This window comes from Anomalospiza imberbis, chromosome 9 (assembly GCF_031753505.1).
Source record: "Anomalospiza imberbis isolate Cuckoo-Finch-1a 21T00152 chromosome 9, ASM3175350v1, whole genome shotgun sequence".
In the NCBI taxonomy this organism is placed as follows: domain Eukaryota; kingdom Metazoa; phylum Chordata; class Aves; order Passeriformes; family Viduidae; genus Anomalospiza; species Anomalospiza imberbis.
Window position 1 is genome coordinate 30,355,938 of NC_089689.1, and position 9,159 is coordinate 30,365,096.

Consider the following 9,159-nt stretch of genomic DNA (forward strand, 5'->3'; position numbering starts at 1 on the left):
TGGAATATATTGCAATGGAATATAATGGAATATGTTGTAATGGAATATAATGGAATATATTGTAATGGAATATAATGGAATATATTGTAATGGAATATAATGGAATATATTGTAATGGAATATAATGGAATATAATGGAATATATTGCAATGGAATATAGTGGAATATATTGCAATGGAATATAATGGAATATATTGCAATGGAATATAATGGAATATAATGGAATATGTTGTAATGGAATATAATGGAATATATTGCAATGGAATATAATGGAATATATTGCAATGGAATATAGTGGAATATATTGCAATGGAATATAATGGAATATATTGCAATGGAATATAATGGAATATAATGGAATATATTGCAATGGAATTTAGTGGAATATATTGCAATGGAATATAATGGAATATAATGGAATATATTGCAATGGAATATAATGGAATATATTGTAATGGAATATAATGGAATATATTGTAATGGAATATAATGGAATATATTGGAATATATTGCAATGGAATATAATGGAATATGTTGTAATGGAATATAATGGAATATATTGTAATGGAATATAATGGAATATAATGGAATATATTGCCATGGAATATAATGGAATATGTTTTAATGGAATATAATGGAATATATTGCAATGGAATATAATGGAATATATTGCAATGGAATATAATGGAATATAATGGAATATATTGTAATGGAATATAATGGAATATATTGCAATGGAATATAATGGAATATATTGCAATGGAATATAATGGAATATATTGTAATGGAATATAATGGAATATGTTGCCATGGAATATAATGGAATATATTGCAATGGAATATAATGGAATATATTGCAATGGAATATAATGGAATATGTTTTAATGGAATATAATGGAATATATTGTAATGGAATATAATGGAATATAATAGAATATATTGCAATGGAATGTAATGGAATATCTTGCAATGAAATATAATGGAATATATTGCAATGGAATATAATGGAATATATTGTAATGGAATATAATGGAATATATTGTAATGGAATATAATGGAATATATTCTAATGGAATATAATGGAATATATTCTAATGGAATATAATGGAATATGTTGTAATGGAATATAATGGAATATATTGTAATGGAATATAATGGAATATATTGCAATGGAATATAATGCAATATGTATAATGGAATATATTGGAATATAATGGAATATATTGCAATGGAATATAATGGAATATATTGCAATGGAATATAATGGAATATATTGTAATGGAATACAATGGAATATATTCTAATGGAATATAATGGAATATAGTGGAATATATTGCAATGGAATATAATGGAATATGTTGTAATGGAATATAATGGAATATAATGGAATATATTGCAATGGAATATAATGGAATATATTGCAATGAATATAATGGAATATAGTGTAATGCAATAAAATGGAATATATTCTAATGGAATATAATGGAATATATTCTAATGGAATATAATGGAATATGTTGTAATGGAATATAATGGAATATATTGCAATGGAATATAATGGAATATATTGCAATGGAATATAATGGAATATGTTGTAATGGAATATAATGGAATATATTGTAATGGAATATAATGGAATATATTGCAATGGAATATAATGGAATATAGTGGAATATATTGCAATGGAATATAATGGAATATAGTGGAATATAATGGAATATGTTGTAATGGAATATAGTGGAATATATTGCAATGGAATATAATGGAATATGTTGTAATGGAATATAATGGAATATAATGGAATATATTGCCATGGAATATAATGGAATATGTTTTAATGGAATATAATGGAATATATTGCAATGGAATATAATGGAATATATTGCAATGGAATATAATGGTATATAATCGAATAATTTGCAATGGAATATAATGGAATATATTGCAATGGAATATAATGGAATATATTGTAATGGAATATAATGGAATATGTTGTAATGGAATATAATGGAATATGTTGTAATGGAATATAATGGAATATAATGGAATATATTGTAATGGAATATAATGGAATAATTTGCAATGGAATATAATGGAATATATTGCAATGGAATATAATGGAATATGTTTTAATGGAATATAATGGAATATATTGTAATGGAATATAATGGAATATATTGCAATGGAATATAATGGAATATAATGGAATATATTGTAATGGAATATAATGGAATATGTTGTAATGGAATATAATGGAATATATTGTAATGGAATATAATGGAATATAATGGAATATACTGTAATGGAATATAATGGAATATATTGCAATGGAATATAATGGAATATGTTGCAATGGAATATAATGGAATATGTTGTAATGGAATATAATGGAATATATTGCCATGGAATATAATGGAATATATTGCAATGGAATATAATGGAATATATTGTAATGGAATATAATGGAATATATTGTAATGGAATATAATGGAATATGTTTTAATGGAATATAATGGAATACGTTGCAATGGAATATAATGGAATATATTGCAATGGAATATAATGGAATATATTGCCATGGAATATAATGGAATATAATGGAATATATTGCAATGGAATATAATGGAATATATTGCAATGGAATATAATGGAATATATTGTAATGGAATATAATGGAATATATTGCAATGGAATATAATGGAATATAATGGAATATATTGCAATGGAATATAATGGAATATATTGTAATGGAATATAATGGAATATAATGGAATATATTGCAATGGAATATAATGGAATATATTGCAATGGAATATAATGGAATATATTGTAATGGAATATAATGGAATATAATGGAATATATTGCAATGGAATATAATGGAATATATTGCAATGAATATAATGGAATATAATGGAATATAGTGTAATGGAATATAATGGAATATAATGGAATATATTGCAATGGAATATAATGGAATATAATGGAATATATTGTAATGGAATATAATGGAATAATTTGCAATGGAATATAATGGAATATAATGCAATGGAATATAATGGAATATGTTTTAATGGAATATAATGGAATATATTGTAATGGAATATAATGGAATATATTGCAATGGAATATAATGGAATATAAAGGAATATATTGTAATGGAATATAATGGAATATAATGGAATATATTGCAATGGAATATAATGGAATATATTGTAATGGAATATAATGGAATATATTGTAATGGAATATAATGGAATATATTGTAATGGAATATAATGCAATATGTTGTAATGGAATATAATGGAATATATTGTAATGGAATATAATGGAATATAGTGGAATATAATGGAATATGTTGTAATGGAATATAATGGAATATATTGTAATGGAATATAATGGAATATATTGTAATGGAATATAATGGAATATAATGGAATATATTGCAATGGAATATAATGGAATATAATGGAATATATTGCAATGGAATATAATGGAATATATTGTAATGGAATATAATGGAATATATTGTAATGGAATATAATGGAATATATTGTAATGGAATATAATGGAATATAATGGAATATATTGCAATGGAATATAATGGAATATATTGTAATGGAATATAATGGAATATAATGGAATATATTGCAATGGAATATAATGGAATATATTGCAATGGAATATAATGGAATATATTGTAATGGAATATAATAGAATATATTGTAATGGACTATAATGGAATATAATGGAATATATTGCAATGGAATATAATGGAACATATTGCAATGGAATATAATGGAATATAATGGAATATATTGTAATGGAATATAATGGAATATAATGGACTATATTGCAATGGAATATAATGGAATATATTGCCATGGAATATAATGGAATATGTTGTAATGGAATATAATGGAATATATTGTAATGGAATATAATGGAATATGTTGTAATGGAATATAATGGAATATAATGGAATATATTGTAATGGAATATAACGGAATATAATGGAATATATTGTAATGGAATATAATGGAATATAATGGAATATATTGTAATGGAATATAATGGAATATATTGCAATGGAATATAATGCAATATGTATAATGGAATATATTGGAATATAATGGAATATATTGCAATGGAATATAATGGAATATATTGCAATGGAATATAATGGAATATATTGCAATGGAATATAATGGAATATGTTGTAATGGAATATAATGGAATATAATGGAATATATTGCCATGGAATATAATGGAATATATTGCAATGGAATATAATGGAATATATTGCAATGGAATATAATGGTATATAATGGAATGCAATGGAATATAATGGAATATATTGCAATGGAATATAATGGAATATAATGGAATATAATGGAATATGTTGTAATGGAATATAATGGAATATATTGTAATGGAATATAATGGAATATAATGGAATATATTGTAATGGAATATAATGGAATATGTTGTAATGGAATATAATGGAATATAATGGAATATATTGTAATGGAATATAATGGAATATATTGTAATGGAATATAATGGAATATGTTGTAATGGAATATAATGGAATATATTGTAATGGAATATAATGGAATTTAATGGAATATATTGCAATGGAATATAATGGAATATGTTGTAATGGAATATAATGGAATATATTGCAATGGAATATAATGGAATATAATGGAATATATTGTAATGGAATATAATGGAATATGTTGTAATGGAATATAATGGAATATATTGTAATGGAATATAATGGAATATAATGGAATATATTGCAATGGAATATAATGGAATATAATGGAATATATTGCAATGGAATATAATGGAATATATTGTAATGGAATATAATGGAATATATTGTAATGGAATATAATGGAATATATTGTAATGGAATATAATGGAATATAATGGAATATATTGTAATGGAATATAATGGACTATATTGCAATGGAATATAATGGAATATATTGCAGTGGAATATAATGGAATATAATGGAATATATTGTAATGGAATATAGTGGAATATATTGCAATGGAATATAATGGAATATGTTTTAATGGAATATAATGGAATATATTGCAATGGAATATAATGGTATATAATGGAATAATTTGCAATGGAATATAATGGAATATATTGTAATGGAATATAATGGAATATAATGGAATATAATGGAATATGTTGTAATGGAATATAATGGAATATATTGTAATGGAATATAATGGAATATAATGGAATATATTGCAATGGAATATAATGGAATATGTTGTAATGGAATATAATGGAATATATTGTAATGGAATATAATGGAATATGTTGTAATGGAATATAATGGAATATATTGCAATGGAATATAATGGAATATAATGGAATATATTGTAATGGAATATAATGGAATATAATGGAATATATTGCAATGGAATATAGTGGAATATATTGCAATGGAATATAATGGAATATGTTGCAATGGAATATAATGGAATATGTTGTAATGGAATATAATGGAATATATTGTAATGGAATATAATGGAATATATTGCAATGGAATATAATGGAATATATTGCAATGGAATATAGTGGAATATATTGCAATGGAATATAATGGAATATATTGCAATGGAATATAATGGAATATAATGGAATATATTGCAATGGAATTTAGTGGAATATATTGCAATGGAATATAATGGAATATAATGGAATATGTTGTAATGGAATATAATGGAATATATTGTAATGGAATATAATGCAATATAGTGGAATATATTGCAATGGAATATAATGGAATATGTTGTAATGGAATATAATGGAATATATTGTAATGGATTATAATGGAATATATTGTAATGGAATATAATGGAATATATTGCAGTGGAATATAATGGAATATAATGGAATATATTGCAATGGAATATATTGGAATATAATGGAATATATTGCAATGGAATATAATGGAATATATTGCAATGGAATATAATGGAATATATTGTAATGGAATATAATGGAATATATTGTAATGCAATATAATGGAATATGTTGTAATGGAATATAATGGAATATAATGGAATATATTGTAATGGAATATAATGGAATATGTTGTAATGGAATATAATGGAATATATTGTAATGGAATATAATGGAATATATTGTAATGGAATATAATGGAATATATTGTAATGGAATATAATGGAATATAATGGAATATATTGCAATGGAATATAGTGGAATATATTGCAATGGAATATAATGGAATATATTGCAATGGAATATAATGGAATATATTGCAATGGAATATAATGGAATATAATGGAATATATTGCAATGGAATTTAGTGGAATATATTGCAATGGAATATAATGGAATATAATGGAATATGTTGTAATGGAATATAATGGAATATATTGTAATGGAATATAATGGAATATAGTGGAATATATTGCAATGGAATATAATGGAATATGTTGTAATGGAATATAATGGAATATATTGTAATGGAATATAATGGAATATATTGCAATGGAATATAATGGAATATGTTGTAATGGAATATAATGGAATATATTGTAATGGAATATAATGGAATATATTGCAGTGGAATATAATGGAATATAATGGAATATATTGCAATGGAATATATTGGAATATAATGGAATATATTGCAATGGAATATAATGGAATATATTGCAATGGAATATAATGGAATATATTGTAATGGAATATAATGGAATATATTGTAATGCAATATAATGGAATATGTTGTAATGGAATATAATGGAATATAATGGAATATATTGTAATGGAATATAATGGAATAATTTGCAATGGAATATAATGGAATATATTGCAATGGAATATAATGGAATATATTGCAATGGAATATAATGGAATATATTTTAATGGAATATAATGGAATATATTGTAATGGAATATAATGGAATATATTGTAATGGAATATAATGGAATATATTGCCATGGAATATAATGGAATATAATGGAATATATTGCAATGGAATATAATGGAATATATTGCAATGGAATATAATGGAATATGTTGTAATGGAATATAATGGAATATAATGGAATATATTGCAATGGAATATAATGGAATATATTGCAATGGAATATAATGGAATATAATGGAATATATTGCAATGGAATGTAATGGAATATAATGGAATATATTGTAATGGAATATAATGGAATATAATGGAATATATTGCAATGGAATATAGTGGAATATATTGCAATGGAATATAATGGAATATATTGCAATGGAATATAATGGAATATAATGGAATATATTGCAATGGAATTTAGTGGAATATATTGCAATGGAATATAATGGAATATAATGGAATATATTGCAATGGAATTTAGTGGAATATATTGCAATGGAATATAATGGAATATAATGGAATATATTGCAATGGAATATAATGGAATATGTTGTAATGGAATATAATGGAATATATTGTAATGGAATATAATGGAATATATTTTAATGGAATATAATGGAATATATTGTAATGGAATATAATGGAATATATTGTAATGGAATATAATGGAATATATTGCAATGGAATATAATGGAATACATTGCAATGGAATATAATGGAATATATTTTAATGGAATATAATGGAATATATTGTAATGGAATATAATGGAATATATTGTAATGGAATATAATGGAGTATATTGCCATGGAATATAATGGAATACAATGGAATATATTGCAATGGAATATAATGGAATATATTGCAATGGAATATAATGGAATATGTTGTAATGGAATATAATGGAATATAATGGAATATATTGCAATGGAATATAATGGAATATATTGCAATGGAATATAATGGAATATGTTGTAATGGAATATAATGGAATATAATGGAATATATTGCAATGGAATATAATGGAATATGTTGTAATGGAATATAATGGAATATATTGTAATGGAATATAATGGAATATATTGCAATGGAATATAATGGAATATATTGCAATGGAATATAATGGAATATATTTTAATGGAATATAATGGAATATATTGTAATGGAATATAATGGAATATATTGTAATGGAATATAATGGAATATATTGCCATGGAATATAATGGAATATAATGGAATATATTGCAATGGAATATAATGGAATATATTGCAATGGAATATAATGGAATATGTTGTAATGGAATATAATGGAATATAATGGAATATATTGCAATGGAATATAATGGAATATATTGCAATGGAATATAATGGAATATGTTGTAATGGAATATAATGGAATATAATGGAATATATTGCAATGGAATATAATGGAATATGTTGTAATGGAATATAATGGAATATAATGGAATATATTGCAATGGAATATAATGGAATATAATGGAATATATTGCAATGGAATGTAATGGAATATAATGGAATATATTGCCATGGAATATAATGGAATATAATGGAATATATTGCAATGGAATATAATGGAATATATTGCAATGGAATATAATGGAATATATTGTAATGGAATATAATGGAATATGTTGTAATGGAATATAATGGAATATATTGTAATGGAATATAATGGAATATAATGGAATATATTGCAATGGCATATAGTGGAATATATTGCAATGGAATATAATGGAATATATTGCAATGGAATATAATGGAATATAATGGAATATATTGCAATGGAATTTAGTGGAATATATTGCAATGGAATATAATGGAATATAATGGAATATATTGCAATGGAATTTAGTGGAATATATTGCAAAGGAATATAATGGAATATAATGGAATATATTGCAATGGAATATAATGGAATATGTTGTAATGGAATATAATGGAATATATTGTAATGGAATATAATGGAATATATTTTAATGGAATATAATGGAATATATTGTAATGGAATATAATGGAATATATTGTAATGGAATATAATGGAATATATTGCAATGGAATATAATGGAATACATTGCAATGGAATATAATGGAATATATTTTAATGGAATATAATGGAATATATTGTAATGGAATATAATGGAATATATTGCCATGGAATATAATGGAATATGTTGTAATGGAATATAATGGAATATATTGCAATGGAATATAATGG